Source organism: Mesoplodon mirus (assembly GCF_964341445.2).
Source record: "Mesoplodon mirus genome assembly, chromosome: 2".
Lineage (NCBI taxonomy): Eukaryota > Metazoa > Chordata > Mammalia > Artiodactyla > Ziphiidae > Mesoplodon > Mesoplodon mirus.
The window spans coordinates 145702066-145718674 of NC_138977.1; the positions used below are offsets into that span (position 1 = coordinate 145702066).

The 16609-nt window shown below is 37.1% G+C and overlaps 1 protein-coding gene and 1 long non-coding RNA gene across 4 annotated transcripts in view; one reads left to right on the plus strand and one right to left on the minus strand.

Moving 5' to 3' along the window:
* The window catches only part of SYNPO2 (synaptopodin 2), a 173548-nt gene that overhangs the window by 154348 nt on the left and 2591 nt on the right, over positions 1-16609 (minus strand). The window lies entirely within an intron of this gene.
* On the plus strand, positions 6862-14459 carry LOC309791538. Its single transcript, XR_014291521.1, has 3 exons — positions 6862-7072; positions 13654-13779; positions 14225-14459. It is a non-coding gene; the product is annotated as an uncharacterized lncRNA (long non-coding RNA).

The window sequence follows — 16609 nt, forward strand, 5'->3', positions numbered from 1 at the left end:
AAAGAGTTTCTAACAAATAAGATGATACATTTGAAAGAAAGAAGACAGTGTCTTTTAATCCCTGTTTTTTCTCAATTTCTCAGTTAATAAACTCAAGAGAGTCTAAAATTTGGTATCTTTTAACTAGTTCCATGATGGTGAGGTGGCAAGATCTTCATTATAGCCTTTCTCACAAAGAGTTTTCCTTTGAGTCTGACAGAAAGACTTCATGCAAACTGTAGAAAACAAGTGTATAGTTTCGAATGTCATCATAGGAACATGCCAATGAGCTTTTATGAATGCATAAAGAACAAAACAATAAAAAAAAGACCCAAACGTCAAAGAGGGTCATTTTGAATAGTATCTGACTGAATTCTGTTTTATACATAATTCACTGAGATATATCCAGTACTCATAAAAGAGATCATTATAGCACCAGAACTGAACAATTTCTCAGAAGATACTAGTCTCTACAGCTGCTTGCCATTCATTGATCATGCCACGCTCTTGCATGCTCTTGTGTCCATGTTGAATGTGTTCCCTAGGCCTGGAATGAATTTGTCAAGTTCAGGGTCCAGTTTGAATGGTGATTCCTCTATATTGCTTCTTGATGCTACTATGCAGAATTAATTTATTCATGATTTTTGTTTCATAATCCATTATATATTCATCTCTTTAAAACCTTGTCACCTTCTTAATAGTTATAAATCTGCCTCGTCCATGGAAATTTAACTTTCTTAAGAGCGAAGACAATGTCTCATTTACCCCAGAATCTAGCATATTTGTGGTATAATAAGAAATATATTTGGTCTTTGTCCCCAGTACCTGACACAAAACTCCTAAACCCTTGGAATTTCCTGATAGGAGTGTCTTTTGTTATTCACAAAGAGGCTTTTTGAGCACACCTGAGTTTATCTAATGAGGTGATTGAGAGTGGGACCCCTAGATAGCCTCAGGATGGGGCTGGTCACCAGAAAGACCAAGTGATTAGGGGCTGGAAGTCTCAGCCCCACCCATTGACCTCTGGGAAGGGAAGGGGGTGCTGCAGATTAAGCTCTATAAAATCTCTTGAACAACAAGATTTGATGAACTTCCAGGTTGGTGGACACATCACTTGCTGGAAAGGTGGTGTACCCTAGTTCCACAGGGACAGAATTTTCTGCACTCAGGACTCTTCTTGACCTTGCCCTATGTACCTCTTCATCTGGCTGTTCATCTGTATCCTTTACAGTGTCTTTAATAATAAACTGGTAAGTGTAATTAAATGTTGCTGCGAGTTCTGTGAGCTACTCTAGCAAGTTAATAGAACCAAGGAAAGGGTCTTGGGAGTCCCCAGTTTATAACCAGTAAGTCAGAAGCACAGGTAACAATTTGGATTTGCAATTGGTGTCTGAAGAAAGGGCAGTCTTATGGGACTGAGCCCTTAACCTGTGGGATCTGATGCTATCTCAAGTAGATAGCATCAGAATTGAGTTAAATTTGTAGGACACTCAGTGTCTGCTGAGATTGGAGAAATGTTTGGTGGTATTGGGAAAAAACACATTGGAATGGTACTTTTTACAAAGCAAGTGGCGAATACGCCTACTGAATTAAAATGAGCATCAGAAGCCAATGCTAAAAATTAGATGGAATCCATAAATCTTGGAAGTGTAGTTGATTTTACCCTGAAATAACTCCCCTAATGGTTATGGACTCCATTTGGAAAATTACATGAAAAAAATTCTTACAGTGAAGTCAAAGCTATAAACATAAATAATAACTATGTGTTTAGCTGGACATTTTCCTTATTAATACTGTCTGAGATTACTTTATAAGTGCCGAATCTCAGTGTTTATTAATAGTGAACTTGGCCAACTAAAACCCTAAAGTCTTATTTTTCTGAACTACTATCTAGCTGGTATCACCCATCACCTTATAAAACTGGTTTTTTAAATTAAATGCAGAACTTTGCATTTACTGGTACAGCTAGGGCTCCAAGGTAGATGTGTTCCATGAGAAGGATAAGTTACAGGGAAAGAATGATTGCCATTTCTAGAAGTCTTTATTTGAACAGCTGTCATAGGAAGAAGGAGTAAACTTGTTCTATATTTCACTGAAGGCAGAGTGTGGGTCAATGAGTAGAAGTAACAAGTCGGAAGATTTCACCTAAATATAAAGAAACTTTCTCTTTGAGTAATGGTGACCAACAATGAATTCTTTAGATTGTATTGAGTCCCAAGACAAAAACTATTTTTCAAAAGGCTGGTTGCTTATCTATTGTAATGTTGTGGTGTTGTAAAAAGAAGTCCTCCATCTAGGGGCCAGTTGTATCAACTGAGATGTCTCTTTCAACTCTGAGGTTTTATGATCCCATTAATAGTTTCCATACTTTGCAGTTGTTGCCATTCTGCAATCAATCCTATTTTGCACCTAGACTTAAGCCTGTCAATTGATTTAACCTGTTAATTCATGTCTGCCCCAAGGGAAATTTCTCTTTATAAATTAAGCCTGTGTTTTCATTGTATATAGATCTATTATAAAGAGAGAAAAAAGTCTCTGGATGGAAATGGGACCTGTAAACACAATGATTTTTAGTACATGTCTCATCTCAACTCCTAGAATTAATGACCTAAAGAGCTTCCAAATGTTAGTCAACTCTTAACCCCTTCCATGATGGTGAAAAGGCAAGACCTCATTATGACTTCTCAGGTAAAGAGTTTTCCTTTGATTCTGACAGAAATTTCATGGAAACTATAGATAAAGAGTGTAGAGTTTTTAATGTTATCATAGGAACACACCAAGACACTTTCATGAGTGCACAAAGAAAATAAAACAATGAAAGAAAGAATAAAGGATCAGGCACCAGAGAACATATTGATATTTCCACTCCAACTACTTGAAAGGTGACTAGATTCAACAGAAAAACAAGTGGTGAAGGTGGGAAAACAAAGACTGAATTAATCTCAGACATACATCTGAAGTTTATAAGAAAGAAGCAGAGAAGGACTATGTAACTGATTCATAATAATAAATAACCAAGATATTTCATGCAAGTATAACACAGGCATTTCCCAATTATCCATGATAATAGAACCAAGGATAGCAAAAAATGAACTGAAATCCATATAATTCGAAAATAAATTTGCCTCAAAATTCCATCCTCGTATCCTTTAGATTTTTCTAAAATCAAAATACTTTCTTATCTTTCCTTCATCCATATTACAGTAAAGGTGGTACTCAGTAGTAAAGGGACTAAAGGACAGACAATGCATAGGAAAATCCAGAATAGATCTCCTGGATATTTACTGAGGGTCTCTTATGTGCAAGAAACCATCAGATAAAAGAAATGCAAAATATACTCCCTGCCTTTAAGGAACTTAGCATTTTCTTTGTCAAAAACACACACTTATGAAAAATCAAATAAATTAGCAGTATATGATAAAGCACCAAATGCTTGGGCATTGACAATACATGGCATTGACAGTTTTAGAGACAAAGTACTCATATTTTGTTTGGGGAGAGGTTCATGAAAACAACTGGACTGAACTAAACTTTGAAGGATTGTTAGGAAAAAAATGGCTGGGTAAGATAAGAACGAAAGATGTGTTCTGGTGCTGTGTTCCTCTAACCTAGCTTAAAATGACCTATGGGACTGGGTTCACCTACCTCCTCCCACATACATCCACCCACAAGCTAAGCTTTTAAACAATATTGCTTTTCTATGAAATGCTTAGAGGTAGTCAAAATCTTCTAAAGCCCTAGTCCCTAAAAGCATTCTTCTCTCTCTCTCTCTCTTTTTTTTTTTTTTTTTTTTGGAGGTCAGTGAAGCAGTTTCCCCTGTCTATCCTATCAATTAGCAGAAACTGGCAGTACTTAGAAACACCATTACTTCCCATAAACACATTCACAAAATTAAACAAGTAATATCTAAGCATTCGTGCTCATGAAGATTAAGTGATTTTGAGTGTTGTGAAAACGGAAATCCCCACTGCAACACTCCTCTTTTAGATATGAGCAGAGGCATGTTCTGCAAGGTCAAAAGCAAATTAAGGGACAGAAAGAACAAAGTCTCAGCACAGAAAAGGAAAAGCCAAGTTGAGTGATGGCGTCTGCATTCTCCACTGCATCATTTGCCATAAGGCCATCCTATCATAAGGAGGAACTGGTTCAAAGGAAGCCTTTGGGGCTACAAAGTCAGGGTTTCTCTCTGCACCTGCAGCAACCTTTAGAGCTGAAACAACAGTGAAAAACAGCAACATGAGTTGCTGAAAGACAGACTCTAAGATGAAAAGCAGCAACACAGAAGGAACCTGAGAACGTTCAGCATTTCAGCTAGATTAATGATTTGGGGGTCACTGCAGAACACAGGCTCTGGAAATGGAAAACCAAAAAATGAGGGGTGGGGAATCACGTTCAGGTCATCTGTCTTCCACAAATGGGAGAGACCAGGAGCATGCTGTGAGTGACCAGGAAATGCCATTGTGCAACTGCTGAGCCATCTCATTTGTAGTTTACAGATAGCTTTTGGTATATGGATATCAACTTCTAGAAAGAGTCAGAGATAAGCACCCAGGCTGTGCTCTCTGGAAATCACATAGATATAAGTATAATCACAATGCCCCCAGGGACACTAATAATTAGAAGTTTTCTCTCTTCTCCTGCATACTCAGGGACAAGTTCACTCACATCCTTATGCGGCAGCCTTCCCGAGGACGGGTGTGGTCCATAATCCACCCACGTCTGCCCCATCAACCACTCTTTCCAGAAGTCTCCAAGACAAAGCTGCTTCTCTTCTAGGAGTGTTGAGGTTCCTGTGTACAAAGCTGGAGACCTGTAAAATCTTCAGGGGGTTAAACTGCAATGTCTCCAGTCCTTGCCACCCCCTCCTATGTATGAGAAGGAAGGGCCAGAGCACACCTTTCCACAGCACTGTGTCACACATTGTCACTAGGATGCTGACACAGCTAATACCCTTGAAGAGCACTGTTTTAGAAGATGCCAGGAGCTAGGTTCCTGCTTTCAAAGAGTAAGGTGACAATATAAGTGTGGAAAATGCAAATTTTTAAACTAGAAATACCAATGAGAAACAAGCTTCTTTATCACAGCCTTCAGCTCTATCAAAACAATAATATTTGTTTGTTAAGTACAAAATAGGAAGGCATACTGTGGTCTGAAGTCACTCTTTGCTACTGTAGCTCCAGGAGCCTGGGGCCTGAGTAAGAGCCGTGGTTTGACCACAGCGTGAGTACTTCCAAAGGAAGAATGCCCTTGTTTCACGCTGTGCTACCCTGCCATCCCAGTCCCCTTCTCCCTGCCCTTTACCCTCTTCTTTAATCCTGTGGCAGAATCATGTTCTGGCTCCTACTTGCCTTTGATACAGATTCTGAACCACTCATTTATCCTTATCCTTCAAAACATTTATCCTTAAAGCTTCTGATAAAATTTATGAACTTCCTCAAACAATGTGTACTTGCTTTCAACCGAATGCAATTTTATCCCTTACTAAATTAAAAAGGAGAATCATTATTAATCAATCAATTAAAAAATAAGTCTTTATTGCATACCTACTATGTGCCTGGGAGAAATAAATATAAACATTCCATTGCAGAAAAGATCATGGGCAAAGTCATAGAGACCTGGGAGAAGAATTAACATGTCAAGTTCAGGAGAAAATGAGAACAGCATCCCTGGAGGAAGCAAGCTGCTCAGACCAGAGACAGTGATAGGAGGAAAAGGGCCTTAAAAACCTTGAAAAGGAGTTTTTATGAGAGAAGGCCTGGACTGTGGAAACACACTCCTGGAAAGTAATTCTCCATACTTGTTCATCTCAGCTCTGAATCAAAAAATCCAGCATGTTTTTATCTTTCCATGAAAATCAATTAAGAAAGAGAGATGTATGCAGAACTTTCTCTCTCTCTCTCTCTCTGTCTCTCACACACACACGCACACACACACTCACGCACGATATCATTACTTCTGCAGATAAGGCAACATCAGATTAGGTGTCTTGCTTAGGAAGCTATAGGGGAAAAGAGAGGCATAAAAAGAATAGAGATTCTTTATAGATAAAGAATGAGAGTTAAGAGAATGGGGGCAGTGAAGACAGAGAAGAAGGAATTTTCCTTCTCAAATAAGAAAAAGAAACAGAGGGTAAGAGAAGTTGAGGGTAATAAAAAACAGAATGGAAGACATCATAATGGGATCCTTAACTGAATTTGTGTCTACTCTCAGTCCTGCGCCTGCAGCTGAAGGAAACCCTTGGTAACTCACTCAACATGAAGCTACATGGTCATTTTGGCACAGAAGAAGCAGACAGCGATGAGTTTTCTCTCCCAGATTGCAGCTCTGCCTCAGGATGAAATTGTTCTGATCAACATTTCCCCATCTGGCAGGCAGGCGGCCAAAAGATTGGAGACCTGAAAATGGGTCACTGCGTTTTGACTCCCTGCAGCAGCCCATACATGTAATGTAATATTTACACAATTCAATCTAATATCCGTCATGCTGAGCACCATCCAATGGAAAATGTTATGTTTTTCATGAAAGAAATAAAAATAAAGGTGACTGCTATGGTAGTACCTGACTCCCAAGGCCTAAGCCTTTCACAAACGTTTTCATTTTAGCTTGATCTTGACTGATGAAAATAACTTTCCACTGTTTGAAAAGCTAAAAATACAGAGTTTAACTACTATCATTTACTTAGAAAAAGCAGCCTTATATAGTAAGAACTTCTTCTAATTTAGAAGACAAGGGTGGGGGGTTGGGAGGAGGGACTGAAATGCTCATTAGCCTTCCCCAAAGGCCCTGGCACAGAGTTTTCCTGACTATTCAGAGATCAGCATCCTATATTTACTTACCAGGGACAATTTATTTTTCTTTTATATTTTCAAAGCACTTGAAATGATTCCTTCTCTTTGTGATGATTTCCATATGCTGTTTCCAACGAAAGGGCGATGGCTTACTGAGTGAGCATAAGGCCACATTCTGAAACCATTACATGCCATCTCACAGGGAGAGATCCTGAGGACTGCAGAAGCCCTTCTTGTGATACTGAGATCCGGATCTCAAAAGGCATTGCAAGGAAGACAGCAGATAGCCCTTCAATTTTATAAAGGTTGGTTAAATAAAATTAGAATAACCACAAATGTGATAGCAGTAATTTTTAAAAACCCTTGAATGTTTCCTGTGTGTTAAGTAATTTGCATGCTCAACTTCTAACCCTGAGAACAATCCTTGGAGCTAGGTGCTAACACTATCCCCATTTTATAAATGAGAGAACTGAAGCCCAGAGACTAATATGATTGAAAGAGTCAGAGTTTACTTGCTCTAAACAGAGCTCAACATAAATATAGGCAAATAATTCTTCATGGCTTGAGGTATTTTCCTTTTAAAAATCTGTACTCAGCAGAAATCAACACAACACTGTAAATCAACTATACTCCAATAAAAAAAAATCTATACTATTTTTAAGCAGGACAATCCTTTTATTTGGCCTTGTAAAATGTATAACTTAAGGGTTTACTGCCTCAAGCTGATTAAACTGCATAACAAAGAAATCTTGATTTGTAATTGATACTTACAAACATTTTGTGAAATGTTGCATTTTATCAACAATGAAAAATTACCCTGGGTAAAAGAATCATCACAAATAGTTTATTTAGCTTTTGTGCTCTTAACTTTCATTTGATATCTGGAGTACAAGAGATTGGATTACCGCTTTTCTTAATTTCTAAAGAAAATAAATTTGTGTAGAAGACAGTTACTTCCTCCTCTAATTAAAATAGTAATAACAATGACAGGCTCCTTTACTGCATGATTACTCTGTGTCAAGTATTATCTTAATATACAATCTTTTAAAAGTATCACAAGACATATTATTAACTGATTCCTTGGATCTCAGATTCCTCACCTGTAAAACTGGTGACATTTTTTATCTATAAAACCAGCAATTCCATTACATAGTATGCTATTTTACAGTTAAGGAAACTGAGGCTCAGAAAAATGTATTTAAAACTACACGGTAAGTGGTAGCCAGCATTAAAATGCTCGTATCCTTTCAATGGGTCAGTTTCCAAATAATATCTAAATAAGATCATCTCTTTTTTGAAGCAGAAATGAAATTAAGACAAACTAGAAAATATAATAAAATTCTTTGCTCTAGGTCTGACACTGAAGTCAAAATAAACAGGATCTATGTATCAAATTCTATTTGACACTCCTTAAATTCTTCTTCTCTCATTGGGAGAATCAATGTCAGAGGAAGAGGAAAGGTTAATAGAATTTTTAACCAAACATCTACATAAGAAGTGGTAGTAATAATTCATTTAAATAAAGTGTTCTAAAGACCGGCCAGTAGGCTGTTACATTATGAAAAACTGAAATGGATGAAGAGGAACTATGAAGAAAACTGCTCAAAGTCATTCTCTAGGACCAGTATGTTAACCATCTAATGATGGGAACATAACCGCATGGTCAGGGTTCCCAGGAGAGAGTTTTTCATATTTATCACTGTGAAAGACTGGACTTCTTATAGCAATTTCTCATGGAAATGTGTGCCAGCTACACTGGCGTCTTCACAGTTCCTTGAATGTGCCAAGCATGCTTCTATCCCAGGGCTCTTGTACTTGTAGTGCCCTATGCCTGGAAGGCTTCTCCCACTATCTGCCAAGCCAACTGGAACTCCCATGGACTTTTATTTTCAACTAAAAAATGAGAAGGAGCTCTAACTAATGTTTAATCTACTTTCATATATGGATTGACACCAGTACCCTGGTCCAGTCTGGTCCAGATAGTTATGAGTTTCATATAGTACTTGAGGTGACACCACCGAACAGGGGACAGGAGCTCCTAACACGGCAGAGGGGAAAGAGGCTTCCTCATATGTTCATTGTCTTGCAATATGTTATGTTTTACAGTGCTTGATTAAATGAATTTCCATGTTATTATCTAGTTTTAACCCTCACAAAACGACACAAGTTTTAAAATATTCCTGAAAGGCAGCTATTGATTAAAGATAACACCTACATTTCAGGCACAAGAGAAAAAGATATATATTCCTTCAGAAACTCTTCATCAGCCATGTAGTGGGATTAAACACCATTACTGTTTAATCATATGTGACAGGTAGGTAAAATATTCAAAATTACCAAGAACACTATTTGGAATACGGATTTATATCCACTGTTGTTAGAGAGGAACTTTGCCTTATTGTGCTCTATGATATCAGCTAGTGTTAGTATGAAGTAGTCAGGACTAAGATATTTCATAACCAAGCAACCAGAGAATGAAAAATTTCCAGATTTGTTTTTTTTAACAGTGGTTGAAGTCAGGCAATACTCGATTTAAAACATTACAGAATTAAACCAAATGATAATGTTTAGAAAGCTTCTCATGGATGCATTTTAAAATGGTTAAAATAATACAATATGGCAACAAACCAAGATATATTTTTTATCAGCAAATATTGTTGAAGATGTAAAGAAAAACCAGGAAATTGATAGAAATAATATTAAACCAAACTACATATTGGAGGAGTTTTGCTGTAAAGTTATATAAAAGAACATATGTTTCTGGTATATCCCAGCCTACAGTATTTTCTTGATTCTATTTCAACACTGAAATAGATGAAGAACTACTCCTTTGGAGAGCCAATAAGGAAAAATACTGGAGATAAGTTCTCAAAGTAAACGAATTCTTTAACTTAAAAAAAAATCAATGTTTTATGGGAAAAATGTAAATAAAACCACTGATGAAGTAGCCGCATTAACAGAGATTAACAAAGAAAAGATTCTAGGGTAGGTTATGAAGTGCCTCACATAAAATTCATTCAGTACATTATTTGTAGGCAAGTTAAGTTGAAGAGAGAAGCAAAATAAATGGAAGACAAAAGTGCAAAAGTGCTGCAGGATGTCATCAATATGGTTAATTTTATAAAAGCTCACATTTAATATATACTGGAATCTATAAAACATGTTGCAGTGATATCGGGAGTGCAGGGTGTCGTTCAGAGCATGCACTTTGGTGTCCAACTGGCCTCTGTCCTAGGCCTGCCTGGACCTGCTCTACAGCCTTAGTTATTCACCTAACTTCTCTAAGCCTCAGTTTTCTCATCTGTGAAAAAAAGGATAGTTAAGCCTACTGTGAATGATATAATACATAAAGCACTTAATTGTACAGAGATTTTTTTTAATGTTATGGTTATTTTGATGATATGATGGGGAGACTTTGGAGTATTTTTAGAAGTGGTATAACAGGTGATTTAGAACAATCTCTCTGGCAGCTCTCTGTATCATGAACCTGAGGAATATGAAACCCAAAGCAGGGAGACAGTTAAAAGGCCAAGGTAGTTATCTAAGAGACAGCTAGTGAAGGCCCGAGCTGAAGGAGTGGGAGTAGGCACACCGAGCAGGAAGTGAGTGAGCTACTGAGAAGGTAAATTCAGTACCCCCAGTTTCCACCTCAGTGCATTGGTTTCATACCCCTTTAATGTGTCTTGAACTACATGGTAAAATTCTCAAGCATGGTCCTACTGCTAGAAAATTTTTGCTTCAGAAATAAAGTAGCATGCATATATACACTAATATATATAAAATGGATAACTAATAAGAACCTGCTGTATAAAAAAATAAATAAAATTCAAAATAAATAAATAAATAATAAAGTAGCATGGAATTCCCTGGTGGTCCAGTGGTTGGGACTTGGCACTTTCACTGCCGTGGCCTGGGTTCAATCCCTGGTCAGGGAACTAAGATCCCTTAATCTGCAGAGCACGGCCAAAGACAAAAACAAATAATAATAATAATAATAAAATAGCATGTCATATTTGTTAAGAAGACATGGGAAATCTGATTAGAAAAAATTTTTTTAAATCTATCCTTCAGAAGACAGAATTATGAAAGTTTCTAGTCTGTTTCTATTTCATTTCCTAAATTATTTGTTCCAGAAACAAAAGTTTCAAATAGTGATCTGACACTAATTTAAATGAGTGAAAATATACTTAAAGTCAGAACAGAAGAAGTAGGTGTAGTTTATGGGACCACAAAAATCTTTCCTCCATGGTCTGTTGAGGTCTTTCTTTCCTTTTTAACTGGCTGTTCAAACTACACTAAACCCCAAAATGTGTGTAGGAGCTTAGAAGACAAACCCCAGAGCCAAACTGGGTGAACCCCAGGTCTGCCCCTACCTACCTGTGTGACCCAAGGAAGTCACTTAACCACTTTCTGCCTCTGTAATGGGGATCTTAAATGGGGGTAACCTCACAGGGTTCTCTCATTATATTTAAAAGGTGATCAAAGAATTGTCCAGCACTCAGTAAACATTAATATGAGTTTCTTAAAATTATCTCCAGAAGGCAATAATATGTTGGGAGGAAAATTGTACTCTGAACATTATTATAGATTTCTTCTGGAAAAAATAATCTGTGTCCTAAAACGGTGAAATTCAAGCCAGGTAAGTTTTGATAAAGGAAGGAGTATTGCCTAAGTAAGATCAGATAGAACACAAACACATAGTTCTGTTCAGGAAAAGTCATCCACTACATAGTTTTATCAGTGCAGTACCCACATGGCTTCCAAAGAAAAGTGGAAAAGCTAGTCTTGGGTGAGTAAGATTATAAAAAACCAAAAACCAATGGATAGGAAAACTATTTGTTACATAATCAAGTGACACAATCTTTCATTTATAATGTTTCAAAGAGTAAATCCACCACATTTTTTAGTACTTTATCTGAAACACACCAGATTTATACACAAGTTAAGGAAAACTACATCCAGACCATCATAACACAAAACTATATCTACTATCGCTGATGATCTGCCACATGCCAATGGATTTCACAAAGACTTTGAAGATACAGTTTGTTGAGAATGTGGCCATTTCTGCTTTTTAATAATAAGAAAAGAATGGTAAATAATTCAGAAAAATTAAGTGCCTCAGATAATTCAATACTGTAAATATGTTCTCACTGAGGTGGTCAAACAATGAAATATTCCCCAAAGAGCAAATGTTATATCTGTTTCTCAGATGAGCTTTTAACTTCATGAAGTTGTTTACTCTTTCAGATTATTTAATGAAGCTAATGTAGGAATTCTCCATTTCCTTTTACAATAACCTCATGGCATTTGGTTTCATCATGAATCTGTTAGAACAGACACAATAAACATTTTGGAGTCCATATATTTTTCAGGTTTATTTACAAGTAAACCAGTTCCCTTTCCAGGCTTGTCTCTCATTGCACAGTAGCTCAGAGATGCGTTTCCTGTAATCCTTACAGGAAGATTATAAAAACCCCTAATGGGCCCTCAGGCCCATTAAAAGAAGAAATCATTACAAATCCTTTTAAAGATCAAATCTTAGATTGGTGACATTCTATCTGATACAATTCTGTATCAAAGTCACTGCAATGTTCAGCATTACTAAATGATATCCTGTTCTCTTATCCAGGCTGATGCAGAGAGTGATATGATGCCCCTGCTAGAGGGAAGGAATTATATTTGACTTAAGGCTATTTTATATAATATTTTTTGTAAATAATTTTTTTCAGAATCAGTTTTTTAATCTATAAACTGAGAATAATAAAACTTTGTCTACCCCACCAGTATCAAAGGAGATAATATATGTTAACACACTTAGACAATTGTAGGATAAACAAATGAAGTATTTGTAGCTAAATATATAAATTAGCTTATATTCCTGAATACATTAACTAACAGAGGGAGCTAAATTATTTTGGAAGCTGACCTGTCTTTTAAAACCATTACCATGAAAAATATGCAAATATTATCCAGTTAGGTATAATGTGTATGTCCCAATAATATTACATACTGACTTTTGGAATTTGCAGTATGAATTTATTTTTTTAAAAAAACCAATCACGGGCCTCCCTGGTGGCGCAGTGGTTGAGAGTCCGCCTGCCGATGCAGGGGATACGGGTTCGTGCCCCGGTCTGGGAGGATCCCATATGCCGCGGAGCGGCTGGGCCCGTGAGCCATGGCCGCTGGGCCTGCGCGTCCGGAGCCTGTGCTCCGCAACGGGAGAGTCCACAACAGTGAGAGGCCCGCATACCGCAAAAAGAAAAAAAAAAAAAAAAAAAAAAAAAAAAAAAAAAAAAACAATCACCTTAATACCCAATAAAAGTTTAATACCCAATAAAAGTTCTGAGTACTTCTAACTTGAGAGTTCTAGCCTCTAATAGGTGTTCAAGAAATAGGTGTTCAAGAAACACCTCTTTAGACTTAACCAAAGGTATGCATCTACCTAATAACGAAATGCATCCCAGGTTATAAAGTACTGATTCACATTCAACAAAAGAAGAAGAAAAGGAAAAAGAAAAAGCTATTAAGCTCAAAGTCAGATTTTCATGCATTCTACCTGGAAACAATAGCTTCAACATGATCAATGGAAGTCACATGAGTTGGTGATAAGTTTTCAATCTAACACACATCAAGTACGTGTGTTTGATAATATGAACTTGTATGATGGAACTAATGTTTTTGAGGAGTGCCTATCATTCTGTTATAAATGTGAACCTATTTTATTTCTTCCAGTAACTGCTTTGACTACTATTATAAAACCAAATCCCTCCCTTAATAATACTTTGGTCAGATCCCATGCATCTCTGGTGGCTTTTGGTTATTAAAACGGTCTAGTCCGATTACAGCTTTGATCTAACATCTAACTCTAATCTCTCTCCCTAAGCACGGTGGCTGGCTTGTGGCTCCAGGGCTTGGCAAGAGGAGAAAAGTGCTGTCTGCTCTTTACCAGCCTCCCACCCACTCCTCCCAGGTTGAAGGCAGGAAGGAAGACTGGAGAAGGAGGGAGAAGGTAGATCTATTTATTCATAACTGAATGAGGTGGCATTTCTCTCTTTCTTGGTTTTTGTGCTTCTCTGGTTAATGTTGAGTGGCCATCACCGTCTTCTCTGAAGCTGGTGTCCAAATGCTGGGACACTTGTGTGGTTCCTTCTAGGAGCCCTGGAGGGCTTTGCCCTGCATAGTTCCCTAACACAGGAAATAGGGCTCCTGTCCAGCACTTCTCTATCCCTTCCAAGCCCCCAATGCCAGCTTGTTCCTGCCAGCCCCTGGCTAAGAGCTTGGCCTTTCTGGGTAGGCCAAGCAAGATGGCTCAAGTCCTGCCAATGACTTTCTGTGATATGTGTTCATCCATGGGAAATGCAAGGATCCTTGCCTTACTAAATGGACAGGTTCCTATTCATTCTCTCTCTGTTTTTCTTTTTCTCTCTCCTTTTCCCTCCTGCATCTTTCTCCAGTTTTATTCCCCCACCTTCCTCTCTCTACCCCCATCCCACTGTTCATATAGGCACTAGGCAGGCCAGCAACTGCATTGACAAAGAAGACATCCTACCAGGGGTGCAGCTGGAACATTTCCTGGCATATGACAAGGGCCTGATAAATGCGAGCTACATATGGACTGTGTCTAGATAATGGCAAGTTTCATGCATAGTCATAGTCATTATTTTATCTCATTGTCCTTCAACAAGTGATCTGTCTTAAACATGCAATTCTAAAATAAAAATTTTATGTAACATCTGCTTAATAGATTTAGCTAGTGTGCACGGATTTCTATAAGCATAGCTATTTTTAGAATTTCTAAAAAGTGCTCAAAAAATCAATAAATATTAAGTGATCAGTCATATTTACTAATAAAGATGTTCCTAGGTTTCCATTTGTAGTAAGGAGCATTTATCCTGAAATACACATATTTAAACACCAAAATCTTTCCTATTTTTCCCTTTAGAAATAGCTATGTTTCTTGAATTATTCTGTCTGAAACATTTTAGATACCTCACTAATGTCACTAAGGGATATGAATTATGTATTTGAATGTACTTTGCCTAAATACTTTTATTCAAACGTTTAAAGAGAGGATATACAATAATAGATGAGAATCATTAAATCCACCTTGCCTCGTAAAATGGATGATTGTAATTTGTCATCTAAATTTTAATAAAGTTATTTGAAACTGAATTAAAATTCATTTTAATAAGTACCATAGTGGTCTATACTTTTGAAGAAAGCTTCCATTTCTTTTTTTAAAGTAAATTTATTTATTTATTTTTGGCTGCATTGGGTCTTCGTTGCTGTGTGCGGGCTTTCTCTAGTTGTGGCGGGGGGCTACTCTTCGCTGCGGTGCATGGACTTCTCATTGTGGTGGCTTCTCTTGTTGCGGAGCACGGGCTCTAGGCACGCGGGCTTAAGTAGTTGTGGCTCACGGGCTCTAGAGAGCAGGCTCAGTAGTTGTGGTGCGGTGGGCTTAGTTACTCCGCGGCATGTGGGATCTTCCCGGACCAGGGCTCGAACCCGTGTTCCCTGTATTGGCAGGCGGATTCTTAACCACTGCACCACCAGGGAAGTCCCCCATTTCTAACCATTAAAACATGTAAAGAATAAACAGTCTAAACATTTTTTGTTCATTATTCTCAAAATGTGAGTTATTTCTGAATCATTCATAAGATTTGTTTGCAAAACAAAAATTTCTCCCCATTTCTTTATGTGGAGGTTTTCCAAAGCGATTTTCCAAGAGTATGTCCAGGGACATAGCCATGTAAGTAGATGTTCCAAATAAGAGAGTTTTGTAAAATAAAAGTGCTAACATACTTTTCATAAGGACATCTGCACAGACACAATGGGGTTTTGTGTTGTAATTATGTCTGAATAAATTTGTTTCTGTGGATGATGTCTTGGAAATATACCTTGCAAGAGTACTGTTTTATGACTCTGTATTAGAAATGTTTGCTTCTCACCACATATATTTAGAACATAAACTAAAAGATATATAAACATTTAAAAACCAGGGCAATGTTATTGATTATTTAGGGCCTTTTAGAAGTTCAATTTATCTTGAAAACAAAGCAGAATTTTATGGCCTTGAGCTTCAATGTCAATGAAAATTTTTATTATTAATATTTCTGTTAGTGATCTTTAAAAGTTGGGGTTCACCTACAGTTCAGCCAGCGAGCCAATTAACTAAAAAACATTTGAACATCTTTCAAAAATGACTAAACATGTCACTAGAAGGATATTTACTGGGCATTATAAAGCTATTAAATTTCTGATCATTCTTAATAATATTAGAATTACTTTTTCTAAAAATATTAGACTAGTTTTTCTTTTGCTATTTCAGCTTGCTAGATTTTCATTCTATATAGAATTAGTGAAAATCTAAACACTAGATATTTACAACGAGCCAAAAATTTGTTGTTACCTAAGAGCTAAATTTGTTGTTATCTAAAATTTGTTGTTATCAAAGAGCTGCTTTGTAGCATAAGGGGCATGATTTAAGCACTGTGTGAAAATCTCTTTTTTTTTAAAATAATCTCTTCAGTTTCCAAACTATTCTTTTGCATGTTCTTCAAAACTGTGAGCATTTTGTTTGCCAGCAACCATCCCCTACTCAGTCTTTCTGTCTCTTTTCTCTTCATCCTCCTACTTGGAGGTAACTTGGCTCTAATAAGTTTTCACCAGTCCTTGGAAAAGAAGAAAATCTATGCCAAGCAACATACACTTCACCTTGATCTCAATGAGAGACCTTTAATAGAATTGAGTTGACTTAATGTTTTGAGTGAAAAACAGTGATTCCAGTGAGGCCATGGCCTTGATAACGTAGAAATTGACAAGCACTTTGTTCCAAGGGT